Source organism: Lithobates pipiens, unplaced genomic scaffold (assembly GCF_037356315.1).
Source record: "Lithobates pipiens isolate NorthernLeopardFrog02 unplaced genomic scaffold, aLitPip1_a1.2 Scaffold_22, whole genome shotgun sequence".
Classification (NCBI taxonomy): Eukaryota; Metazoa; Chordata; class Amphibia; order Anura; family Ranidae; genus Lithobates; species Lithobates pipiens.
In genome coordinates this window covers 206,928,930-206,956,588 of record NW_027507784.1, presented here as the reverse complement: position 1 = coordinate 206,956,588, position 27,659 = coordinate 206,928,930, and the positions used below count along the sequence as shown (strand labels likewise).

Genomic DNA, 27,659 nt, shown 5'->3' with positions numbered 1-27,659 from the left:
CTTCTTCTCTTCCCAATATAGGGTTAAATATCTTTCCCATTTTTACTCCTAAATCTTCCCCCTGTTGTTCTGGTAGGGCTCTGATCCTCAGGTTTTGGCGTCGATTTTGGTTCTCCTGTTCCTCCATCTTATATAGGATATCCCTGTGTGCCTCTTGCATTTTTTTTGCTTGCATTTTTAAATCTAATATTTCCTGGGCCTGTCTTCCTGTTTGCTCCTCTGCTTCCTCTACTCTCCTTAGCAAATGCCCCATATCCGTCCTTACTGTTAAGATCTCAGCTTTAATTGTATTTTCTAATTTCATAAACATATCTTGCATTTCGCCTTTTGTTGGTATTTGAGAGGTATCCCTCAGCTCCCTTCTTCTGCTCTCCAGGTCTGAGTTCATCTCCTCCCTGGAGGTATCTCCCCGTAACCCTTTTGGTTTTCCAGTATCTCTCTTCCTCTCTCTCACCCCTTGTTGTTTTCTTTCTAAGCCGGGGCTTTTTTGACTTGTTTCCTTCAGATATTTCTGAATTGTGCTTGTGTTTAAACTCTCCCTCGAAGCTTTAGGTTCATTCGTTTTAGGGTTTCTTCCCCTCATATTGTCTCTTTTTATTTTTCTCTTCCCCAGGGTTCCCCTTTATATAGGAGGTAAAAGAGCGGGGCAAAAGGGGCGGAGCTACTCCTTTCTAGTTATCTTCCCAGGGACATATGTAAAAGTCTTTGGGGGTCAGTTTCTGAGGTCCTCTCCACCAGCATATAATCATAAATATTCAACTGATATCTCAGCACGTATCACCAGCTGTTCTGCGCTACTCAATACTCAACCCTTTGTATCCAGGCCTATTACACTTTAAATCAAAATATACAGTGCAAAAGTGTGTCCCGCTGTTGATGTATTGTTTAAGAGAAAAAAAATCACTCAATACTCGATGCAGCGTGTCGTTCAGTCATCGTGATTTTATAACCAGAAGCAATTCAGATTTTCATCAACAAGTGATCTTTCTTTCCCCTTTTTCAAAAGTCAGCGTCACAACTTATATTATATATTACACAATATATTGAATATATAGACTGGAGTACAGGCCCCTTTAAGCATGCCTTTAAGTGGAGTAGAGTCCCTTTAAATAGATTCAGTAGATTTCAAGGCAATACAATAAGAGGGAGAAAGGCAGCATGAAAAAGGGTACAGATCATATCCTGTTAAAGAGCACCTTGGAGCATCACATCACAGGGAGAAAAAAAAAACAAGAAAAAACTTCTTCTCATGCGTTCTACACCACTCCTTCCTGAGTCAGGCTCCAGGCTCCAGTCAGTGTGCTTACCACATTTCCAATCCTCTTCAGCTATGTCAATTTTATCTCAGACATCTCCTACTTCAATAGTCCATTAGCCCAGATACTCAGATATTCAGGGTGAAAAGAGGAAATCATAATCTGACCTGTCTTTGTCTGTCCTTGGCTCCTTTCCTTCCTCTTTAGGCTTCCTCAATTCCACCGCTCACAGGGAGATCACCGCCTAGGAGAGCAGAAGGGGGGGGGGACTCCGCAGGCTCCAGTGGTATCCTCGGCACCTTCCGACGACAGAACGTTTTCCGGGTCTCGCTAGTAATCTTTCTCGGTTGTTCCCGGCTTACATAGCGCGGGGGAGCGCGGTCAGCGGGTAAGACTGACTTAATTGCGGAGTGTCGCGCTCTCTCACTACACTCAGCTCCAGCTGGATCTGCGGGACCTCCTCCATCCGCTCGTGAGAGCGCCGTTGTCAGGCCCCTCCCCTCTCTCACGTACGCCGCATCATCCCCTTTTTCGGGTCAGGGACTTTTAAACGCAAAATGGTGCTTTATTGGTTCAATATACTTCAATGGAGAAGCTACAGAAAAGCATGTAATGCTTTTTTGCAGCAATTTGTGTTTTTTAATCTGCCCAAAGAAAATGCAAAAATGCAAAAATGCAAATTGCAGTAAAATCACGTGTGCAAAAAAGCACCGCAGAAACAGATCAAAAGCAAACTGCATAGGTGTGCACCGAGCCTTATGCTGGCCTCAATTTTCAGATGAGAATATTCAGCTGAAAAATCTTTGTACATTCACTGAATGAAAGAATTTTGTTTGAAATTTTCACTTGTTTTTAAAATGAATGTCATTTCTGAACGAAAAGCATACACTGTCTGAAAAGTCCTTTGACTAAGAAGTTTTCTATTTCCAAATTCTCCTGTCACTGTGGTTGAAAATGAAAGTCAATTTGACCCACTTCTTTTTTTTTTTCTCAAGGTTATTGACCGATTAATCGTAACAATAATCAGCCAGCTAATCGATAATGAAAAAGAAAAAGTTGCAGCCCTAGTGGAGGCGGATAAACGAAGTTCCACTTTTGAGAGGAACTTCGCTTAAGGTTTCCTGGGAGTGTAGAATTTCCTAATCTATAATGAACAGTAATAATCTGCCCCAATAAAATACAAGGCTACACATTTAACTGCTATAACACAATACTGCTCTGAAACAAAACTTAAAAGTGATTGTAAGCAAACAAACAATTACCTTGTAAAACAACTCAATTCAGTTTGAAATAGAAATAAAAAAGAAAAACATCTTTGTATAGATATATTATAATATAATAATATATTCTCTTTAAAGTGATCATATTCCCTCTGTTCTCAGCTATATAAGAGCTGGGGAGAAAAGAAGCAGCAGAACACTGAGCTTCCCAGTGAATGGCTGTGCAGCAGGGGTGTTAGGAAAAGGCTGATCATTGGAAGGGATTACACAGAGTTTGCAGCATAGCTAGAGAACTGACTTTCTCATGCAAGTACATGGTACAGTAGGCACGTATTAGGAATATAAAGTGTTGGGGTAACAAACGCTCTAATAATAATAAATCACCACGTACGTGCGAGACAAAACATACGTAAAAAGTGAGACCAAATGTCTACACCAAGAATACTCCAATATGATTTATTTAGATTCAGTTTAATCACTTGCCAATCAGCTGCCATCGTTATACGGCAGCAGGTCGGCTATCCTGCACAAATAGTCGTAGCTGTACGGCAAACTCTATGTCCACTGGCGACTCGTGATCGCCTCGTAGAGGCAGAATGGGGATCCCCAATCTGACAGGAGACATGACATTTCTACGGTTGACAGTGATCTGTCATGTCCCTGCCAGCCCACCCCCCCTACAGTTAGAACACACCTAGGGAACACAGTTGACCCCTTGATCGCCCCCTAGTGTTAACCACTTCCCTGCCAGTGTAATTTTTACATTGATCAGTGTATTTCAGCACTGATCAATGTAATAACGTCACTGGTCCCCAAAAAGTGTAATTTGGGGTCAGATTTGTCAGAAGTCCCACTTAAATACGTTTACGCAAATATGTTTTGCGCAAACCAATCACAATTTGTTATATATATTTTTATTTATTTTTTTGGATATTGTTGCTATTTGTTTATAGCGCAAAAAATAAAAACTGCAGAGGTGATCAAATATCACTAAAATAAAGCTCCTATTTGTGGGGGAAAAAAAGGACATCAATTTTGTTTGGGTACAACATTGCACGACCATGCAATTGTCAATATAAGCGACGCAGTGCCGTATTGCAAAAAATGGCCTGATCATTAAGGGGGAAAATCCTTCCTGGGCTGAAGTGGTTAAGTAGAAATATAGGCAAAACTTTTTTCTTTTCATTTTGGATAGAGTAAGGGAGGGCAATACAACTGCAAGGTTAATTTCTGCTTTCTTTGTCCCATTGGAGAAATTTACCCTCACTTCCTGTCCCATAGCCAAAACAGGAAGTGAAGTCAAATAGACTTCCAAATCCACCCACTGCTGTGCGCTGTTAACCACTGGCAAGGCAGCCCTTAAAGGGAACTAGTCCCAGAATTTCCCATCAGGTTCTGCCCACCTGACAACATGCCTGTTGGGTGGGTGGGGCCTGATGGGGAACTCAGACTAGTTCCCCATCAGGTCCGTCTCACCTGTGATTGACAGCACACAGAAATGGGTAGATTTAAAAGCCCAATTGACTAAATAGTGGTGTGCTGTCAATCAAAAGTAAGGTGGAACTGATGGGGAACTCGTCTCTCAGTTCTCCATCAGGCTCCATCCATTACTGGCACAAAAGTCCTCAGGCATGTGCCTGTCAGTGTGAGAGACGCAGTGCCTGGGAAAAAGACGTTGAAAAAGGAGTGTCCAGTATGAACAACCCAACCTTAGTGCCAGCATCCATAGATTCATTTACCTGTCTGACATGTAAATGAATCGGGGTGCAAACACCAACACTTTTGGTGCTGCACCCTAAGAGCCGGTTCACACAGGGGCAACACTACTTCCAGTGCGACTTTTGGACACTGAGAAACTTGAACTCGACTTGAGTATGAATAACAGCGTGACTTCAACGCGACTTGAAGTCGCCCCAGGCCAGGCGACTTTGGCTGTGGCCAATCAGAGAATAATGAGCTCTCAAAGGGGAACTCCACGCCAAATTTTAAATAAAAAAAAGGCATGGGTTCCCCCTCCGGGAGCATACCAGGCCCTTCGGTCTAGTATGGATGTTAAGGGGAAGCCCCCCCCCCCAAGCCGTAAAAACTACATGGGGGGTCCCCCCAAAATCCATACCAGACCCTTATCAGAGCACGCAGCCTGGCCGTTCAGGAAAGGGGGTGGGGAGGGGCGAGCGCCCCCCCCCTAAACCGTACCAGGATGCATGCCCTCAACATGGGGGGGGGGGGGTTGGTGCTTTGGGGAAGGGGTCATCCACCCAAAGCACCTTGTCCCCATGTTGATGACAAGGGCCTCTTCCCAACAACCCAGGCCGTTGGTTGTCGGGGTCTGTGGGCGGGGGGGGGGTTATTGGAATCCGGGAGCCCCTTTAATAAGGGGGCCCCCAGATCCTGGCCCCTCACCCTGTATGAATAAGGGGTACATCGTACCCCTACCCATTCACCTGGGGGGAAAAAAATGTCAATAAAAATACAACACAGGTTTTTACAGTAATTTATTAATCAGCTCCGGGGGTCTTCTACCGACGTCGGGGGGGTCTTTTTCTGACTTCTCCGCTCTGTTTGGCCTCTTCTCCCGCTCTCCGGCATCTTCTCTCAGGCTTCTCTGCTGTCTTCTTTCAGCTCTTTTACTAGCAGAGGAGCCCGGTCTCCTCCGTCCTCTTCTCTCTTCTTCCGATGTTGACATGCTGCTCTCTTCTGCTGTAATGGCTTGTGCGACGTGCGCAGCGACTAATAAAGGTATGGGGCGTGTTCACCGGGTGATGTCACAAGGTGACCCCGCCCCTTTATGACATCAAGTCCCGGGGCATGCTGGTGACTGATGCCATAAAGGGGCGTGATCACCTTGTGACATCACCCGGTGACCACGCCCCATACCTCTATAAGTCGCCGCGCGCGTCGCACAAGCCATTACAGCGGAAGAGAGCAGCATGTCAACATCGGAAGAAGAGGACGGAGGAGACCGGGCTCCTCTGCCAGTAAAAGAGCTGCAAAAAGACAGCGGAGGAGCCCGGGAGAAGATGCCGGAGAGCGGGAGAATAGGCCGAACAGAGTGGAGAAGTTGGAAGAAGACCCCTAACATCGGAAGAAGACTCCTGGAACTGATTGTAGTGTTTTTATTTACACTTTTTTTCCCCAGGTGAATGGGTAGGGGTACGATGTACCCCTTACTCATTCACATAGGGTGGGGGGCCGGGATATGGGGGTCCCCTTATTAAAGAGGGCTCCCGGATTCCGATAAGCCCCCCACCTGCAGACCCCGACAACCAACGGCCAGGGTTGTCGGAAAGAGGCCCTTATCCTCAACATGGGGACAAGGTGCTTTGGGGTGGGGGGCCACAGGGCGCCCCCCCTTCCCCAAAGCACCAAGCCCCCATGTTGAGGGCATGCTGTCTGGCACGGTTCGGTAGGGTGGGCGGCGCTTGCTTGTCCCCACCCCCTTTCCTGACTGGCCAGGCTGCGTGCTCGGATAAGGGTCCGGTATGGATTTTGGGGGGACCCCCACGCCTTTTTTTGGCGTGGGGGGGTTTCCCCTTAAAATCCATACCAGACCTAAGGGCCTAGGTAATAAAATTAGTGCTGCGCTCCCACAAATAAAGAAACAATGGGGAAACAAGGAATGTCCCACAAAAATGTAACCTTGTTGCAATGGTGTAACCAAAAAAAAAGGGGGGGGGGGGGGAATAATCCCAGAATAAGGTGCTCAAGTGCATGTATCTAAAATCGAATAAGTATAAATATAAGTAAATCACTAAAAAAAAACATTTGTTATACAAACAACAAAATATTACTCGTGGTGTGATCTAGAGCCAGTGATCAAACAAATTAAAGTGCTGAAGTGCATATTTTGAAGTGACGCAACACGTAGGATACCGGAAGTGACGCCTACATCCGAGTGGTCCGCTCGTAGTCTGTCTAACTGTGTGACTTACCATTGCTGCTTTGTGAGTAGTTTTAATTTTTAATAAAATCGCCAACTTTCAAGTGTACTACACTATGGCTGGTTTTATCTCTATTCTTTGAGCACCTGTGCTGACTTCATCTATGGAGTAGTTACATGGACGGTGGTGACGCTATAGGAGTTTGAAGTCCTCTTCCTGATTTCCAGTGTTTTCCCTAAAGGGCTACATATATGCTGTATACCTTACAGCAGTGAGGTAATTGCCTGGTGTGCCTAGTGAACACGCGGACATCACCGGATTGGAGAGAGTTTTGCACTGTGAATGCACCACTTCACTTTATTGTTGTATTGTTTATGATATTTTCACTGCAATACCCACTATTGGATTTTTTTGATTAATTCTGTTTGCTATATGCACTTCAGCACTTTAATTTGTTTGATCACTGGCTCTAGATCACACCACGAGTGATATTTTGTTGTTTGTATATCAATTGTTTTTTTTCTAGTGATTTACTTATATTTATATTATATATATTCGATTTTAGATACATGCACTTGAGCACCTTATTCTGGGATTAATCCCCTTTTTTTGGTTACACCATTGCAATAAGGTTACATTTTTGTGGGACATTCCTTGTTTCACTTTATTTGTGGGAGCGCAGCACTAATTTTATTACCTATTTTATTTTATATGAGAGTGAAACTCATAAAGTGTTCGCAGCATCCAGCTAGTTAGAATAATTATCGTTCCATTTCTATATACAGCGCAGGAGCCCCTACATATACAAGACCTAAGGGCCTGGTATGCTCCCGGAGGGGAACCCATGCGGTTTTTTTATTTAAAATTTGTCGCGGAGTTCCCTCTCGAGAGCGGATTATTTCGTGAGAGGTGACATTGTTGCCTCAATATAGATGGAGATCCGACTTGGAGGCAACCTCCATTGAAATCAATGGGTACCAGTCGGATAGTAGTATAGGAACCTTTTCTGAAGTCGAAGCAACTTCAGTAGTGTGCATTAAGACGGCTCTCATTCACATACATTGTTTTTTTTACAGGTAGCGCGACTTATGTCGACCTGAAGTCGGATCCTGAGTTGCCCCTGTGTGAACCGGCTCTAAAGGAAATCTACGCCACTCTCTATCAGTTCCCCAGTATGACCCTGTAATAGTCCTCTGGTGTTCCACCTATTTTTGAGCTGAGGGTGAAGCTGCATTTCAAGAACTATAGAGAAATTCTGCAATACACATTTCATCCAGTCAGCACATAAGGCATTATCATCATTAAAAAATAATAAATAAAATAAAACTTGCTACAGCTGCACAAGCATCACAGGCAGAGGTACAGCCCATTTCCAACCCCTGTCCCCATCACTTTCGCTGGACAGCTTCCTCTATATGTAAATAGGGAAAAAGTATAACTTATAAAAGCTAAATAAAAAATAGGTCCTAAATGGAAAACAAACATTACAAGTAATAACAGTATACAGTTAATCAGAACATCAATAAAAAGTGTGGTCCTTTAATATGACATTGTATATATGTATTATGCTCTGCACAATCAAGCTTGAGAAAATTAGATAAGTTCTTATCCCAGAACTACCACTGGCTTTAATTTTCTCTGAAGTAATTTTATGCTCTATGCACATCACAGATCACCTTCTCTATAAAAAAAGATTGGAGTTGATGGTGTGCTGCAATCATGGGACCAAAGCATCTATTTATAGTGAAGAGTAGATACCGATCTCTTTTGGGACACCACAATGTTACTCCACACTATGGTATGCATTTTATATATTCATAAAGATTAGGCTGGGATGTAGAGCTTGCAGTGTTCCTCTGCTTAAATGCACCCTTTCCAGAAAATAGCCTACGCTGTAAAGGCAAAGCCCCAGTAGGTATTAACCACTTACATACTGGGCACTTAAACACCCCACCAATTTTCAGCTTTCGGTGATCTCACACTTTGAATGACAATTAGTCATGCAACACTGTGCCCAAATGATGTCCCTTTTTCCCCCAGAAATAGAGCTTTCTTTTGGTGGTATTTGATCACCTCTGGGTTTTTTATTTTTTGCGCCAAAAATGAAAAAAGACCGAAAATTTTTGAAAAAAAATGCATTTTCTTGGTTTCTGTGATAAAATTTTGCAAATTATTAATTTTTCTTCATAAATTTTGGCCACAATTTATACTGCTACATATATTTGGTAAAAATAACCCAAATTAGTGGATATTATTTGGTCTTTGTGAAAGTTAGAGAGTCTACAAGCTGTGGTGCGAATCATACAAAATGGATCACATCTGATGTACTGGTGGCCTATCTCATTTCTTGCGATCCGAACAAGCCAGGAAAGTACAAATACCCAAATGACCCCTTTTTTGAAAGTAGACATTCCAAGGTATTTAGTAAGAGGAATGGTGAGCTTTTTGATATTTTTTCCCACAATTTTTTGCAAAATTCATATTTTTTATTTTATATTTTCCACAAAATTGGCATTATAGGTTATTTCTCTCACGTGGCAAGTGTATACCACAAATAATGCCCCAAAATAAAATTCTGCTACTCCTCCTGAGTATTACGATACCACATGTGTGGGACTTTTCCACAGCCTGGCCACATAGAGAGAGGCCCAACATGCAGGGAGCACCGTCATGTGTTCTAGGAGCATAAATTACACATCTAACTTGTTGACTACCTATTACACTGGCCCTGGAGCATCAGGACAATGACACGTGGCACTGATGACAGATGGTACTGACATGTGGCACTGATGACAGATGCACTTATATGTGGCACTGATGACACATGGCACTAATACCTGGCATTTGTGACACTGACAGGTGGCACTGATGACATGTGGCACTGGGGACAGATGGGCACTTTACTTTCGTTTTATTTATGATTTTTTTACACTACCCGCTGCATCTCTGCAGCGGTTCATCTCTCCCTTTACATATGAGATCATCTCTCATTGGGCACACCGATCGTGCTGTAAACGGCCGCTGTGATTGGCCGTTTACAGCGATCTGTGACTGGCTGTGTCCAGGGGACATGGCCAGCACAGAACTTCCCCCATGCACGCATTCAGCGGCACGCAGAGGGGAAGTTAAAGGAAGGACATCCAGGGACGGCCTCCCAGCAGATAGCGTCCACACTGTAGCCGTCTTTTGGCTATAGTGCGGGTGCAAAGTGGTTAAAGGCTAGGTTCACCTTTGAAAAAAATAAATAAAAAATAAATAAATAAATGTTTTGCAGGGAAAGTGGATCACAGGTACAGTGTCAAATTCCTACAGACACTTCCTCCAGCTCTTTGCCCATACCTGTGTATGGGCTGTCATTTGGAGAGCTAGAAGAGTCAATGGATTACAAGTGTACTTATTACCACACTCACAGCCTATTAAGAACCACAAGTTCGGCAGCGGAAGATGGGACTTATAGTTTATTCACTAGTTCCCAGCTACACCAATTTTTATTGCGAGAGCTGCTGTGGAGGAGAAGAACCTCCAAGAGCTGTCAGTGGGGGGAAGAGAGTTGGAGGGGAAGCATTTGCACCATATTACATTCTAAACATGGGTGTAATGTGCAACAGGTAAACTTAGTTTTTAACCACTTGCTTACTGGGCACTTAAACCCCCTTCCTGCCCAGACCAATTTTCAGCTTTCAACTAGGGCTGTAAATAACGATTATTTTCATAATCGATTAGTTGGCCGATTATTGTTTTGATTAATCGGTTAATAACCTTAAAAAAAAAAAAAAAAAAAAAAAAAAAAAGTGGGTCAAATTGACGTTAATTTTCAACCACAGTGACAGGAACATTTGGAAATAACAGAAAACTTCTTGGTCAAAAGGAATTTTCAGACAGTGTATGCAATTGTTTTTTTTTTTTTTTTTTCAGAAATGAAGTGAAAATTTCAAACAACATTCTTTCATTCAGCGAATGTACAAAGATTTTTCATCTGAATATTCTCACCTGAAAATTGATCCGTGAGGCCAGCATAAGGCTCGGTACATACCTATGCAGTTTTTGCTTTGCGTTTTGATTTTTGTGCAATTTGCGTTTTTTTTGCATTTATTTTTTTGAGCAGATTAAAAAACACAAATTGGTGCAAAAAAGCATTACATTCTTTTCTGCAGCTTCTCCATTGAAGTATATTGAACCAAAAAAGCACCGCTTTGCGTTAAAAGTCCCTGACCCTTTCCAAATATGAAGCGGCTGAAAAAAAAAGCACAGATGTGAACATGTGCCATAGGAAACCATGTAAATGAACTGTAGTGCGTTTCTGCAAAAAGCACCAATAAACATATTGATGTGAACCAGGCCTAAGACGTTTAGTAACATAATGGGGTTAAAAAGACTGGGGTTGGTCCTTTATAGTACAAAAAAAAAGCAGATAATCACTACTGGAGGGGGTTCATTTTTTTACTGTAGAACAGTGAAAGTAATATTTACAGTGGTGGTTATATTTTTGTACTATAGTGGGCTCATTTTAGTTTTTTTTTTAACCCCATTATGTTACTGCCCATTTAATCGATTATGAAATTAATAGATTACTATTTTCATAATCGATTAGTTGTTTCAGCCGTACTTTCAACGCTATCGCTCTTTGAATAACAATTGCGCTGTCATGATTGTTTACCCAAATAAAATTTTTTGCATTGTTTTCACACAAATAGAGCTTTCTTTTGGTGGCATTTAATTGCTGCTGGATTTTTTATTTTATTTTTTTTGCTAAATAAAACAAAGCGACTGAAATTTTGAGAAAAAAAAAAAAAACGGTCCATAGTTTGTTATAGAATTTTGAAAAGGGGTAGTTTTTCCTCATTCAATGATGTGCACTGATGAGGCTGCACTGATGGGCATTGATAAGGCAGCATTAATAAGCACCGATGAGGCAGCACTGAGAGGTGGCACTGATAGTGCTGCCTGATTATTGGACACTGTGGGCACTAGTAGGCGTCACCGGGTAGGTGGCATAGTGGGCACTGGCAGGTGACATTGGTGGGCACAGACATGGCTTTATGAGTGAGGGACTAAGGTCCCTCTGAAAAAAGCCAGTGTTTGGCTTTTTTTGCCCTCACACTGATAGTGTGAGGAAAAAAAAAAAAACGAGAGTTAGACTTACCGGTAACTCTGTTTCTAGGAGTCGTCCAGGACAGCACTAGAGAGATAGGCTCCACCTCCAGAGGCAGGAAACACAATCCAGATCTTTTAAGGGCGGTCTCCGTCCCTTCCCCTTCAGTCTTGTAAACGAGAACTTCCCCGGAAACGGCTTCTGTAACGACAAAAACACTTGTCCAGCATTATAACAGCATATAGGGAGGGAATCCATGCTGTCCTGGACGACTCCTAGAAACAGAGTTACCGGTAAGTCTAACTCTCGTTTTCTCTAGTCGTCTGTCCAGGACAGCACTAGAGAGGATCAACGAGAACTTACCAGATTAGGGGGGGACTACCGCTTGAAGGACCTTTCTCCCAAACGCCTGGTCTTGCGCTGAGATAAGGTCCAATTTGTAATGCTTCATAAACGTCGAGTAGCTTGACCAAGTTGCTGCTCGACAAATTTGTTCTGGTGTCGCTCCAGCTCGCTCTGTCCAAGAGGTCGATAGTGCCATTTTCATCCCTTTTGTAGGCTTCTACAATAGCTTGTTTGATCCACCTTGCAATTGTATTCTTTGAAGCTTGTGACCCCCATTTTTAACCCGCATGTAAAACAAATAAATGCAGTTGATTTTCTAATGCTTTTCGACATCTCCAGATACTGTAAGACACAGGCTCTCACATCCAGTTGGTTAAACTCTACCTTCTTAGGATTAGTGGGGGACCCACAGAACGAAGGTAAAACAATTTCCTGTGTTCTATGGAAATTTGTCACTACATTGGGTAAAAACCCAGGGTCCGTGCGCAACACCAGCCCCTCTTCAAAAATTTGTAAAAACGGCTCTTTCATCGAAAGTGCCTGAAGCTCGTTAATGCGTCTGGCTGTGGAAATAGCCACTAGGAACACCGTTTCGAGCGTGATCCATTTCAAGGAAAGTTCTTCTTCCCGAGACTTTTTTACCCATCCCTGTAACACAATTGACAGGTCCCATTTGGGTAAATTTTTGAAAGGAACAGGTTTAATCCTGGTCAATCCCTTAAAGAACCTGCTGACCAGCGGGTCTGCCTCCAGAGGTTGATCCAACAAAACCGATAGGGCCACAATTTGTACCTTTAAAGGTACCAATGGCCAGTCCCTTATCCGCACCGTCTTGTAAAAACGCCAAGACTGTCGGGATACTTATAGACACCTTTTTAGTGTCCAACCATGAACAAAAAACCTTCCAATACTTAACATAAATTGCTTGGGTTACTCTCTTTCTACTAGAAAGGAGTGTTCTAATCACCCTATCCGAGAGCCCCTTAGACTTCAAGAGGCTCTCTTCAGACGCCAGGCCGATAACTTTAGGGTCTGTATTTCTGGCAACAGAGCTGGACCCTGGGACAGCAGATCCTTTCTCTCCGGCAGTAGGATGGGAGGCTCGTCTGTCAGACCCAGCATCATTGAGAACCACGGTCTCTTCGGCCAATATGGAACCACCAGTATTAATGTGGCCCGTTCCTGAAAAAATTTCCTCAGGACTAGAGGAATTAGCTTGAATGGGGGGGGGGGGGGGGAGGCGTAGTGAGTGCGAAACGCCCAGTTTTGTGCCAAAGCGTCTATCCCTTTTGCCCCTGCGTCCCTCGCTAGGGAGTCGTATACTGGGACCTGGGTGTTAGCTTTCTTGGCGAACAAGTCCACCTCCGGAAGACCCCATTTGCGCATTGCACATCAGCTGGAAACTCTCCCTTTTCAGGGACCATTCTGATTCGTACACCCGGTGTCGACTCAAAGTCTGCCAGGTGGTTGTCTACCCCCTTTAGATGGACCGCTGAAACGGATTCTAGGTTTTCTTCTGCCCAATGCATGATCGTACTTGTTAGCTTGATCAAGGAAGGGCATCTCGTTCCTCCCTGTTTAGGTAGGAAATCGCCACTATACTGTCCGAGAGGACCTGTACATGGTGGTCCTTCAGATCCCTGGCAAACGCCCTTAAGGCTTCCCAGATCGCCTCCCCCAGTATCCTTTGGGCTACTTAGCACAAAGCACTGGCATCCATAGTGATGCAGACAGACACTGGAGGAGACCACCATAGACCTCGTACTAGGTTCTCCTCTCTTACACCACCCAAGAGACCTCCTGGTCTTTGAGGATAGATGGATAATCCCGTCCAGGGATTCTTGTGTCCCGTCTCAGCTGCTCAGAATATTGGCGTGAAGGCCCCTGAAATAAGCTCTTGCCCAAGGAACCGCAGGGATTGTTGCCACTAATAGGCCCAACCCTGCCATAGCTGAGCGGATGGAAATTGTCCGATTGGACTGCAAAAAGGTTACCATCTTTTTCACCTTTTCCCCCTGTGAGGAAGACTTTCTGTGACACAGAATCTACCAGGAAACCTGGATACTGTATGGCCCGAGTTGGTGTCAAGTGCGACTTTTCTTCGTTTATTAACCACCCCAGCCTTTTTAGGCAAGAAATGGCTACCCTCAGACCTCCCTGCAGTTGGAGCTTTGAGGGGGCGAAAAATAAAAGGTCGTCCAAGTATGGTATGACAGCGACCCCTTTCAGCCTCAGGGGAACCAATGCTTCTGCCAGGACCTTAGTAAATATCCTGGGGGAAGAAGATAGACCGAATGGCAGAGCCCTGTATCGGATCTGTCTTCCCCCAAGAATCACTATCCTCAAATACTTTTGAGTCTTCTCGAATGGGGATGTGTAAATATGCATCCCTCAGATCGAGAGAGGCCATGAAACAATTTGGAGGGAGTACTGACCTCACTGTAAAGATTGTTACCATCCGGAATTTCTTATAAGTTACCCACTTGTTCAGCAACTTTAGATTCAAAATTCACCGGAATTTGCCTAACGGTTTCTTCACCACAAACACATGCGAGTAGAAACCGTGGTTTATTTCTTGTGACGGAACTGGCACTAGAACCCTCTGGTCTATTAAATCGCCAATTTGCGACAGCAAAGCTGTCGCTTTCTGGGGATCCTTGGGAGGCTTGGTCAGACACATCCTTGTAAGTGAAGTGTGCTTGACTGTATTTTGTAACCCTCCTTGATGATCCTCAGAATAAAAGTATTTGGGGTAGTCTTTTCCCACTGTGGGAGGAACTGCCCCAGTCTTTCCCCCACAGGGAACAGGTCACTGGGATTTAGTGGTTTTTTTAGAAGAGGAAAAAAGATTGCCTTTCTGTTTTCCTCCCATCCACTGTTTCTTAGTTGTTGACTCCTTAGAGGTCTGTCCCTGTGACTGTCCCTGCCTTTGGGGATGAAAAAAGCATTTACCTGTAGCTTTTTGGGTTTAACAGGAAAGGCCTTCTCTGCAGTACGGTCCAGGACTTTTCAAGATCCTGTCCGAACAAGAGGTCTCCCTCAGAGGGGATGCCACATAACCTCACTTTTGAGGCCGAGTCTCCTGACCAAGACTTCAACCAAAGTGCCCTGCGAGATGCGTTTACGAGGGCAGCGGTCCTGGCTGATAATTTAACACACTCTGCAGAGGCATCTACCATATAACCTGCTGCTTTATGCAGCATAGGAAGGGAATCCAGTATTTCCTTTCTGGAGGCCCCCCCTTCCAAATGGCTTTGCAATTTGTTCCAGCCAGACCTCCAAGTTGCGAGCCACTATTGTCGTGGCCATTGCAGGTTTTGAATTAGTCATGGTTACTTCCCATGACCTCTTCAGCAGCACCTCCATCCTTTTATCCATGGGTTCCTTAAGATCACCCATGTTCTCAAAGGCGAGGTTGATTTTACACACTGGGAAAAAGCTGCGTCTACCTTGGCACTTTGTTCCAGACGCAAGTGGGGTCCTCGCTGAAGGGGAATCTCCGCTTCATACTTTTAGGAAAAAAAGAGCTTTTTCTCTGGCTCCTCCCACTCTCTTTATCGAATCTACCAGTGTGCTATGATCTGCTTTTAGGGTCTGATACATCTGGTCATGCAAGGACAGGGAGACTGGCTCTTCTTTAATTTCGAGCGTCTCATAAATCACCCCCAGTAAGGCATCTACCTCCTTGAGTGAGAGCCTGTATCTGGGGAAGCTTGTCCCTTGCACAGGAATATCTCTGGATGATGCCGTCTCACTTAGGCCATCCAGTGAATCAAATTCCTCTTCCCCTGATTCGTCACCTTCCTCTGGGGTGGAAGCAGGGGGGACTGCGGCTGGTTTTGGGGTCTCAAGGTTCGCTAGCATTGTCTTGATGGATTGCATTTCTTTCTGTACTCCAGAAATCAAATCCTAACAGGCTCCCGTAGCTTCCTTATAGACCAATTTGTCTATGCATGGTTTGCAGAGGGGCTTAGACCATCCTTCTTTTAATTTATTCATACATGAAGGACATCTCTTCTTCCCCCCTGACCTCTCTGGTTCTTTGGGCAGAGCCCAAGACAAGAGAAGGAGAGAAGGAAGGGAAAAACCAGACAAGCTAACATCAGCGAAACCTTAGTAAAAAATAGGATGCCTTCACCAAACACCTATGTGCACCCCACCAACCGCTAACAGGATTCACAAGACTCTTTAGTCCGGATCCTGTTTGAGAGAGGGAGGGAGGAAAAACACACCTGGACCATTTCAGAATGCCTTTGCATTGATTAGTCCATCACTCCCCCCCTCACTCCCAACCCTGTAGGTACAAGACACCTCTGTGTTTGCCTACCTGAGCTGGTTCGGCTCCACTGCCACTCTCCACTGCATCCATTTTGATCGGAACACGCCTGGAGGCTTCCCTTCGTAATGGCGATAAAGCGATGCAGCACGAACGCTTGAAGCACACGCCTAACCGCCTGGATGCAGCGCGAACGCCTCGTGGCTGCGGCTTTTTAAAATAGCCGCCAAGGTCCCGAACGTCCACGCTCGCCGCGCGACCCGGAACCGGTAGTGGATTGCCGGAAATCCTCTATCCTCCTCCTGTGATGCACAGGCCGGAACTCGAAGCCTGTGCCCGTCCCCCACCTGACTTCGCGCCCAATTTGAACCCATTGTCAGGGGGGGAAACGAACGCCCTCCCCGGGCTTCAGAAGGAGAACGCCGGTTCGAAGCTGCAGTCAACCCGACCGGAGGACTTCAAAACGTCCGTTTACCAACAGGTAATCCGAACTCCTTCACCGTCTCTTATGGGCTATCCCACCGTCAGGGGAAGGAGAGCTCCTGATCCAGCCTCCTCCTCCGGTGGAGGAAACACAAAGACTGAAGGGGAAGGGACGGAGACCGCCCTTAAAAGATCTGGATTGTGTTTCCTGCCTCTGGAGGTGGAGCCTATCTCTCTAGTGCTGTCCTGGACAGACGACTAGAGAAAATACGGATTATCAAGCTTCTGTTTACATCACGTGATCAGCCATCATTGGCTGACAGCTGATCACATGGTATCTGTGATCAGCCAAGTCTCATAGGGTCACTCAGACTGCGTTTGCTTGGGAGGACATCCATGGACACCCTCCCGGCAATTAAGGCCCAAGCTGCAGCCTTTTTGGCTATAGCGCAGGCAGCAAGTAGTTAAAAAAAAAAAAAAAAAAAAAAAACTGCAGCTTTGTAAAATGTTCATTCATTTAACTATCATATCTGTTGGTCATTTGAGCCCTGTAAGTCTGATTGAAAAACTCCTAGTTAGCAACCCCCATGTTGTGCATTGTTGCTAGTAGGGGTGCAATGGAAATTTTGGTGCCGAAACCAAAAATGCAGGATGCACTTAGCCGAAAACTGAAACCGAAAATGACAGGTTTAAAAAAAAAAAAAATATATATATATATATTCTCTTTTTAATTCATATCATCAACTTAAATTAATTTATTGTTGGCCATTATTGATTATTGGCACCTTAATGCAAGAAATGCTCAAGAAAAATGCAGTCTACAGTCTCTAACCATCTCTTGTATCAATCTTTTATTTAAACACACTGCTAATAGTATTAGCAAAATTTGCATTCAGTGCACCTCTAGCAGACATGATACAGGAGATGGTCAGAGACTGCAGACATGATACAGGAGATCAAAGCGGCCTCACCAAGGCCCGTCAGATACAGCCTCACCAGTGCCAGGATTAGCGCGGCGATCTCCCACTGTGTCAAGGAGTTGGATTTGAATTTCCCAGGCCAGGCTGCCACAGTAATAACGTCCCGTCTCCTGTGATACATCACACTGATTCAATGTCCCGGCATTGGATCAGCGTGCTATCCATCACAGGAGGCGGGACGTTGTTACTGCGGCCACCCGGAAAATTCAGCTCTGAGGAGGATGGATGACACCCCTGCAATGTGTGGCACCCGGGCGGACCCCATCCCCTTTTCGGTGCCATTATCTGCACCTTTTCCTTCAGCCACGTCTCAAAAACACAGTTTTAGGCCGATATGTTTCAGAGGCCGAAATTTCGATGCACCTCTAGTTGCTATTATGTGAAAACTGCTGGACACTCACTCAGCACATTACAGGATAGGACTTGGGGATTTCTGACTGGGAGTTTTTAAGCCAGGCCTTCGGGGGTGGGGGGTTCAAAAGGCCTACTGGTATGACAATAAAATGAATTAACTTTTTTTTTTTACAAGTCTGCTAAGTTTTTTAATACTTTCTGCCGAAAACTCCAACTCCCCAACATTTCCAACTACATCATTACCAGTGGCTCTCCAGCAGAAATAATTGGAGATTTCAACAAGTTGGCTGTTTTAGGAAAACCGGCAGCGTATACACTACGGTACTCAGAGTTTGACAGAACACCGGGTAAGGAGGAAAAAAGTTGTCACCGACTTGGAGGCAGCCATCTTGTTGGTTATTAGCGGGCGGACTAAAAATGTCCCCTCATTATATTGAATACTATAGTGCAGTGATGGTGAACCTTGGCACCCCAGATGTTTTGGAACTACATTTCCCATGATGCTCAACTACACTGCAGAGTGCATGAGCATCATGGGAAATGTAGTTCCAAAACATCTGGGGTGCCAGGGTTCGCCATCACTGCTATAGTGTATATGCTGCCAGTGTTCTGTGAAAATGGCCAACTCGTCAAAATCGCCAATCTTTGTTCCTGGAGAGTCACCTGAAATGACGTGGTTGTAGATTTTGGCAAGTTGGAGTTTTTGGCAAAACACCCCCTGACTAAAAAGGCTATATTTTTGAAAAGGTTAACTCAGCGTTTAACACTGTAAAGAACTCTATGATCAGAGAGACCAAACGCACTGAATTTCCTCCTGCTTTGTTTTTACCTTTTTAACTCATACATGTTAACAGGGCATTTTTTTTTTTAACCACTTCATCCCTGGAAGAATTTACCCCCTTACTGACCAGAACACTTTTATCGATTCGGCACTGCATCGCTTTAACTGAAAATTGCATGGTCATGCGACGTGGCTTCCAAGCAAAATTGACGTCCTTTGTTTGCGCAAAAGTTATAGGGTTTACAATATAGGGGATAGTTTTATGGCATTTTTATTCATTTTATACATTTTTTTTTTTTACAAGTAATGGCATCGAGCATCGGTTTTTTTTTTTTTTTTTTTCTCATGACTGCGACATTATGGCAGACACATCGGACATTTTTGGGACCATTGTCATTTCTACAGCAATCAGTGCTATACAAATGCACCGATTCCTGTGTAAATGACACTGGCAGTGAAGGGGTTAACCACTAGGGGGCAGTGTAGCGGTTAAGTGTAGGGGTCTAACTGTGGGGGCGTGGCTACGTGTGACACGTCACTGATCTCTGCTCTCAATCACAGGGAGCAAAGACCAGTGACATTGTCCCTAGGCAGAACGGGGAGATGCTTGTTTACTTTAGCATCTCCCCGTTCTTCCTCTCTGCAAGGCCCGCTGGCCGCCTCTTAAAGGGCCACGTACAGGTACGTTAGTATGCTGCAGACATGTATCGGCGTGAGGGGGTCGGCAAGTGGTTAAAGACATTGTTGAACAGCAGTATGGCCAAATCTTATATGCTTTATAAACAGAGATCATAGCAGATCAGAGTTAGGCTAGCTTTAAGCTACAAGAAAATTAAAAGGGTTAGAATTATTTTACATAGTATAGATATTATTGTTAGGTCAAATTTATTTTTATTTTTTTAATAATCTGCTTTATAAAATTCAACTGCTCGTGTGTGGTCCTCATATCCATGCAAGCAAAATCTTGGAGGACATGATATGTGTAATATATTGGAATTGTCCTCATTGAATGCATTAGAATCCATGCAAGTGGCTGATCGATTCACATAAAAAAGGGAGAGCGAAAATAATAATTTTATCCTTGCACTATCTGTAACTGATTCCCTAGATTTTAAAAAGCCAGCTCTTGGATTGAAAGCCTTTGAAATGTAGAATTCCATAAATGAAAGGATAAGTGAGCGATTAGACAAGTGCCTCCAAGGCACTCTCTAATCATAGAAAATGCTCACCTTCCAATGTAGACACTGGTGTAAACTGCCTGCCATGCACCCTGTAGCCCCAGAAGCTGTAATTAATTCCCATCAACAGGAGTAGACAGGACAGACCATTACAGTATATGGGCTACATGGTGCATGCGCAAGCTGAAGAGGACGTCTCAGGCCTCAGTGCTCACATTTCTATAGTAACCAGATTGCTGACTTGTGTGAACATAATACAGTATTTCTGCATTGGAAGGCAAGTCATTTTTACGCAAAGAGGGTTGGGGGAACCGATTTCTTTGTATGTCTAATCACGCGCTTGTTCTTTAAAGCCCAAAACCAGGGAAAACAAAATCCTGGCCCAACACTGTAAGGGTTCAATGTAGGGATGCACCGAAATTTCGGCCGCCGACACATATCGGCCAAAAATGGCCTTTTCTGCATTTTGCCGAAAGAGAATTCTTGCCGATAATGGCGCCGAAAATCGCGCATGCGCAGTAGCGGTGGGAGAAACTTCGGATGACATCACTCGTTCTGTGGGCTGCTTGCACGTTCCTCGCGGATAAGACGCCGCACTCGTAAGCACGTTCCCTGCTGAGACGCTGGCACCTTCCCTGCGGACGCTCCTCGTGCTTGTGAGACGCTGCTGGGACCCGAGAGACGCTGCTGGGACCCGAGAGACGCTGCTGGGACCCGAGAGACGCTGCTGGGACCCGAGAGACGCTGCTGGGACCCGAGAGACGCTGCTGGGACCCGAGGCGGCTTCATAGAGGGCTGCACATACTGAAGTACAACAGTGGGCACTGTCCCTCCTGGATGGCTACCATTACTACTATTCGCCGGTGAGCAATGCATTGCCTTTTTGCCTTAAACTGCCAAACAATCCAACAAATTTATTTTACTATACTACTGAAACTGCCATAGCAGTCAAACATGTATTACTTACGCCTTTGTGCCTTTTGTGCCATGCAGTATGGTATTAATTAAATATGTCTTACAGTACATTGTGACGTAGCAAAAAAAAAAGTTATATAAAACTGATTTGAAATGGAATGGCATGCTATTTATTCTGTAGTGCTAGTCTAGTATACTATAAAATGTATGCCCTTGTTGTCATTGAATTTGTCATTTTGGTATAGTATAGCACACTGACATGACAGCAAGCACATGATTTTTTTTAAACATGACAGTACGCAATATAATATATTATATTTAACAACTATATATATATATATATTATATATTTTATTGTACAACAAGCACATGAAGTTATAGTATATTATACTGCAGAATAGCGCAAAAAAAAATTAAATATAGCATGCAATTGCAATTTGCATGCAAGCAATCCATTCCATTTGCAATGAAATTTAATCAGTGCAATTATATTATTATCTCTTTGGTACAAGTCAGGAGATGTACTGCAGTGCAGACATATTATTAACTACCTTGCATGGCAAGAGCTGCAGCGTTTAAAAAATAAAAGTGATAGTTTGTTATTTTTTAAAGCTGCCTCCTGGGGTTTAGCTTTAAAATTAATTTCGTCCTTTTTTTTTTCTTTCCCCCCTCAGATTTCACTCCCACTATAGATCATTCTATGCTATTATTCTGCGCTACCAGCAAAGGTGGACCATGTCTGCCGTGTGGAAATATTTTAAAGTTTCTGATAAAGACCCCAAATTTGCAATCTGTAGTCTTTGCTCAGCAGAAATTTCAAGAGGGGGTACAGTGCCAAGGCATTTTTCAACAACAGGTTTGATACACCCTCTGAAAACACGACATCCAGTTCAGCATTCAGATTACAAGAAAACAGTGCCACTTCCAAAAAGTGACTCAGGCTCAACACCATCTGTGGCCACGGTCTTTGAAAAGGTTAAAAAAATTTGCAAGTGACAGTCCCAAAGCTCGTGCCATAACAGATAAAACTATGGAATTTATTGCATTAGACGACCAGCCATTCTCTGTTGTGGAGGACATTGAATTCCATAGGCTTATGTAACATATTGAGCCACGTTACTCACTACCAAGCAGACGCTACTTTGCAGATACCTGTCTACCTGAATTGTTTTGCAGTGTTAGAAAACACGTTCAAGAGCTCATGACTACTGACATCATAGCAATCAGTTTTACTATCGACATTTGGAGTTCAGACGTCAGTCCAACGAGCATGCTTAGCCTGACAGCGCAGTGGATAGATGACAAATTTCAATTGCAAAACATCCTACTTAACGCACGTGAGTTTGTTGGATCACATACTGCAGCAGCAATAGCTGACACTTTAAAATCCATGCTTGACACTTGGCATATTGAGAAGTCTAAAGTGCATTTGATTGTATGAGATAATGCGCGGAACATGGCAAAGGCAATGGAGGACAGTGAACTTAAAAGCATACCATGTATGGCACACACACTGCAATTGGCTGTGAATGAAGGATTGCTGAGTCAGCGCACCATATCTGATATTGTATCAAAAGGAAGAAAAAAATTGTGGGTCACTTTAAGCATTCTCCGCTTGCTTATTCCAGATTACAAGCTTTGCAGATACAGTTTGGAATGCCACCGAAACGACTGCAGCAAGATGTAGCCACTCGTTGGAACAGCACCTACTATATGCTGCTAAGTCTTTTTGAACAAAAGCGTGTTTTAGCTGCATACATTGCAGATTACGAGCTGCCGGCAACACTGAGTGCACATCAGTGGATGTTAGTTGAAAATAGTTTGTCTCTTCTATCTCCATTTGAACAGTTAACAAAAGAAATAAGCTCAACTAATGCTTCCATTTCTGAAGTTATTCCCTCGATTGCCGCACTGAAGCGTCTGCTAGGAAAAGAGATAGAAACAGACCATGGCGTAAAAACGGCTAAAACCACTCTACTGGAGGCTGTTACCAACCGGTTTCAAGACACCGAGTCCAACCCTCTGTACTGCATTGCAACAGTTCTAGATCCTCGATTTAAAGAGCATTATTTTAATGTTGAGAAAAAGCAGCGTGCACGGGAAATTATACAGGCACAAATGGAGGTGGTGGAAGCATCCAGTGAAGGAGTTTTGAGGTGTAGCACAGAGGAAAGTGAGAAGAAACGGTTGCATACAAGTATACAAGTGAAGAGGAACACGCTCCTTCCATATCTGATATGTTTGAAGAAATTTTACATGAATGCACCCCGGTCCATAGCAGTGCAACAACAAGTGCAGCTACCCAACAGCTGGACATTTATTTAGCTGAACAGCCTATCGCCAGAAGTGACAATCCCCTTGTGTACTGGCGCATCAACAAACAACGTTTTCCTTTGCTTGCACAGATTGCACGCAGATATTTATCTGCCCCAAGCACCAGTACAGAGTGAGAGACTATTCAGTCTAGCATCTCATATTCTTGACGAGAAGAGAAACCGTCTCTCCTGTGAGAAAGCGGAGCAACTTTTGTTCTTAAAGCGAAATCTGCCACTTATACTGAAATGGATTTATAAATCCGTAGCATAGACCAATTCCTTTACCATGTTGTTGAACATAGTAAATGAATTGGAATTGGACTGTGCTATTGGACAATTGGAACATACAACATAGTATGACTGACTACCGGTATGTTCCAGTTGTCTAGTTGTGCCATACTGCCATTAGTTGTTTGTTCATTGTAGTAGTTCTACAGTTTTTTGCACTTCTTCAATTTAAGAGATCTCCAGTTTTAGTACTGTACACACACATCATAGATAGTTTGTTGCTGTTGGGCCAAACTATATCTCTCTCTCCCTAAGCTTTCAGCCCGCTGCATGTGCAAAACTGTATGTCCTGTATCTGTGGCTGTCTACATATTCCAGTACTATACACTATACCACACTGTGTTCCAGATATGGGCAGAGACTTCCAGAAACAGACTAGTCTACATTGCTTGCTGTGATTGCCCGAGCACTGCTGCTGTAGACCAGACTGTAGACTGTGTTCCAGGATGTCTCCGCTCATACCCGGGGGCCGGAAAACAGTGCGGTCTACTGTATGACTATGTATGTAACCCGCAGCTACATACATACACTTTTATCGCACATGCAGCCGCTGACACCTTAGGGAGAGATAACTGAATTACTACTAGTTCTTCTGGTTTAAGTTGAAAATTAATAAAGTCTAAGTCTTCTTAGACTTAGTCTTAGTCATTTTATTTTTATATTATTTTATTTCATTTTTTTTATTTATTTTGTTGTTATGGTTCAATGTGCACTGACTGCAGTCTACACTGCAGGATATGCGGTAGTAATTTATCATTTAATTTTGTATTTTATTTGATTTTATTATTTTATCTTCTGTGTCCACTGTCCAATTTATTTGGGTTGCTTTATTAAAGTACTGTTATTTTCCATTACTGGACTATTCTTTTATTCATAAAATTAATGATTCAGTTGAATATGAATACTATAATGAATAATACTATAAGGCAATTTTATATAATTTTTTTTTTTTTAATATATAAAAAAAGCCATTTTCGGTTTCAGTGCTGTTTCGGTATCGGTTTCGGTTTTCGGCCTAGTGTATTTTTCATTTTCGGTATCGGTTTCGGCACCAAAAAACCCATTCGGTGCATCCCTAGTTCAATGCTTGTTTAGGTCTATGGGACAGGAAAAGCAGTCTAACGTATTAGATATTCTGCTGTCACAGCAGCCGGCCATCCCTTACACACCAGCAGTGGACTGCTCCTCGTAGTCCTCACATCCAGTGAAAAACTAGGAGCTCTTCACTGAACTTGAGGACATCCGAGAACCTGTGACTGCCCAAGTGTAGGGGAGATGAGGCTGCAGAGACCAGACCAGCCTTCAAGCCTGGAAGGAAGGAACCTGTGGGGGAGGAGGACTGAGTATGTAAAACTGCTTTTCCCATGCCCTAGACATAAAATAAGTACTTAATCCTTACAGTGCTACTTTCCTTAGAGATGATCTTTAACCACTTGCAGACCCAGCAATGTAAATAAACATCGCTGGCTTGCTTCCGGTTGGTTGGACACAGAGCAATTTTGTCAGCAGGTGTCAGCCAATGATTTTTACCTGAGACCTGCTGATCAGCAATGTCCAATCACAGCACAGATTCCTGTGTTTACAAATACACAGGACTCCGGTCATTTCAGGAGGAAAAAAAAAGATAGATCTGTTAGTAAAAGCCGCACATATTGCACTTGTTAACACCTTCTCAGCAAGTGCCATTGGTACAGTGATAGTGTAAGGTATTACAGTAAGGTTGAATAAAGTTCAGCCTGAGTGAGTGTCTATGACTGTCCCTATCCCTGTACATTGCACACTCACATCATTCCCTACCCTCAAGGAGTCCACAATCCAAGGTCCCCATTCATACACTAGGGCCAATTTTGGACATAGGCCAATTGGCCTACCTGCGGGTCTTTGGGGTGTGGGGGGGGGGAGCCGGGGTGCCTGGAGGAGGCCCACACGGGCACAGGGAGAACATGCAAACTCCAGGCAGGTGGTGTTTGTGGTTGGGATTCGATCCAGTGACCCTTTTTGCTGCTAAGCGAGAGTGCTACCCACTACACCACTGTGCAACCCCATTGTATTATGATGATTGTATTAGTGTCACTTGATGTCGGCACTTGGGCGGCACAGTGGTGTAGTGGGTAGCACTCTCACCTAGCAGTAAAAAGGGTCGCTGGTTCGAAGCCAAACCACGAGACTACCTGCCTGGAGTTTGCATGTTCTCCCTGTGCCTGCGTGGGTTTCCTCCGGGTACTCCAGTTTCCACCCACAATCTAAAGACATGCAGGTAGGTTAACTGGCTTCTGTCCAAAATTGGCCCTAGTATATGAATGGGGACCTTGGGTAGGGAACAATGTGAGTGTGCAATATACAGGGATAGGGACAATGGTAGACACTCACTCAGGTTGAACTGAATGGACTAGTGTCTTTATTAAACCTTACTAACTATGTCAGTGTACCTCCCAGCAAAGGTTGGTTATCGCCAGAATGCCCGCCATACGATCACAGTCCCACTATGTCGCTGATCACCGCCATTGCTGCATAAATTCAAGAATATGTGTATATATAATAGTTTGCAGACACTATAACTTCTTATTGGGATGTTTTTTTTTACCAAAGACATGTAGCATAATACAGTTTGGCCTAAATTTATGAAGAAATTCAATTTTTTTTATACATTTTATAGCAGTCGAAAATAAGTTTTTTTTTTTTATTTTTTCTAAATTTTCAGTCTTTTTTTCATTTAGACAATGAAATCAAAAAAAAAAAAAACCCAGTGGCGATCAAATACCACCAAAAGAAAGCTATATTTGGGTGAAAACAATGATATAAAATGTCATTAGCGTACAGTGTTGCATGAGCGAGCAATTGCTGTTAAAGTAGCGCAGTGCTGAACAGGAAAAAAAATGGCCTGACCAGGAAGGGAGGTAAAACCTTAGGATGGCCAAGTGGTTAAGAGCTCAAACACGCGTGCCACAGCCCTTGTCGGCCATCTGAAAAGCAATATGCAGTGGATTGCTCTTCAAAAGGCGGTTGACAGGCAGCAGGAATGCAATAGGTCACCTCTTCGCCTCCTGTTTTAACACTGAAAAGCCTGCGCCACCACATGCATTACACACAGCTGCGGCATGGCTTCATTCAATTGGTGGTTCTGTCTGCCAAATGCCACATGAGGTAAAATGTTTGCATCAGCCGTGAAAGCAAACAATCAAGGTCACAGCAAGTGACCAATCTGGTCCTTTTGCCATTACAGCTTGGGATGAGGGCAGAAAGGTGGTAAAACCACAGATTAACCGCCTATTTTTACCACCCATGACTGCCGGTAGGGAACGAGTGAATACAGCTTTACTAGCACAAGTATGTATTATGAAAATGCAAGTCGCCTGGCTATTTGTGGCTCTGATATTTTCTGCATCACTGGCCTTTCAGTAAAGTTAGTCGAAACTCCGGCTTTGCATACTTATGAGTATTAAGGTTGGATTTACATATTTGGATATGTGCGGGTGCGTTTGCAAGGGCATAGGACCCCACTCAACGCAGGGTGGAAAATAGGCTGCACTTTCAGATGGGTGGGGTGCCATCAAGAATTGATGGCACATCGCACGTCTGCTAAAGAGCAGTGCATTTGGGGACAGGGCCAATTGTGACTTACATGAGCTCCCTCACCCACATATGTGGGAACCTCGACTAAGTATTGAAGCCATAGGATCAGCATGACAAACAACTGCCATTTCAGGGTGACAACCCACACGACGTCAATCTGCCTCAGTACACGATTCTTACAAGGAAACGATGTTATTCCTGGCAGGAAGCTTCCTTATATACAATAAACAGTTTTCATTTTAGACAACGCTCCACAAGGGGTTAATTGCTCTAGCAGTCGCCTCACGTACAGCCCCAGTTTATTGTGTTTGATTTGTTGGCACATTTATCCAATTGCACATCACAATGCCGATAGTAAGCCAGCAGCACTCACCGGACGTATTGCTATAAACAATGGTAGCGCCCAGCTTCACGCGCAGCCTGAGAGTCGCACTCCGATGACGTCACCCGCACACGGCGACCCACACTGGTCTAGAACCTTATATGGGTAGATTTTATTTTTGGTCGGTTCGGATTCGATTGTCGTGTGTGCTCCAGGCCAGCATTACACAGTGACATGTTAGAGCCCATTCTCTAGTCACTGTATGGACCATGGTTTGTCACAAACTGTCAACATTCAGTCAGAGCCATGTTTTATACATTATGAGATTGCTAAATGCTTCCCAACTTTCTCAGGTAGGATGAACCTCTTAAAGTGGAGTTCCACCCAAAAATGGAACTCCCGCTTTAAGGGAAGGTGACCCCGACATGCCAGATTTGGCATGTCATTTTTTTTATTTTTT

The 27,659-nt window shown here is 43.8% G+C and overlaps 1 protein-coding gene across 3 annotated transcripts in view; it reads right to left on the bottom strand.

Annotated features, from left to right (window-relative positions):
- The window catches only part of METTL22 (methyltransferase 22, Kin17 lysine), a 553,862-nt gene extending 526,523 nt beyond the window's left edge, over window positions 1-27,339 (bottom strand). For all 3 annotated transcript variants that reach the window (XM_077448831.1, XM_077448832.1, XM_077448833.1), the window contains exon 1: window positions 27,251-27,339. The gene's annotated coding sequence lies outside the window, so the exon portion shown is untranslated. The remainder of the gene's footprint in view (window positions 1-27,250) is intronic.
- Between the last annotated feature and the right edge of the window lie 320 nt (window positions 27,340-27,659).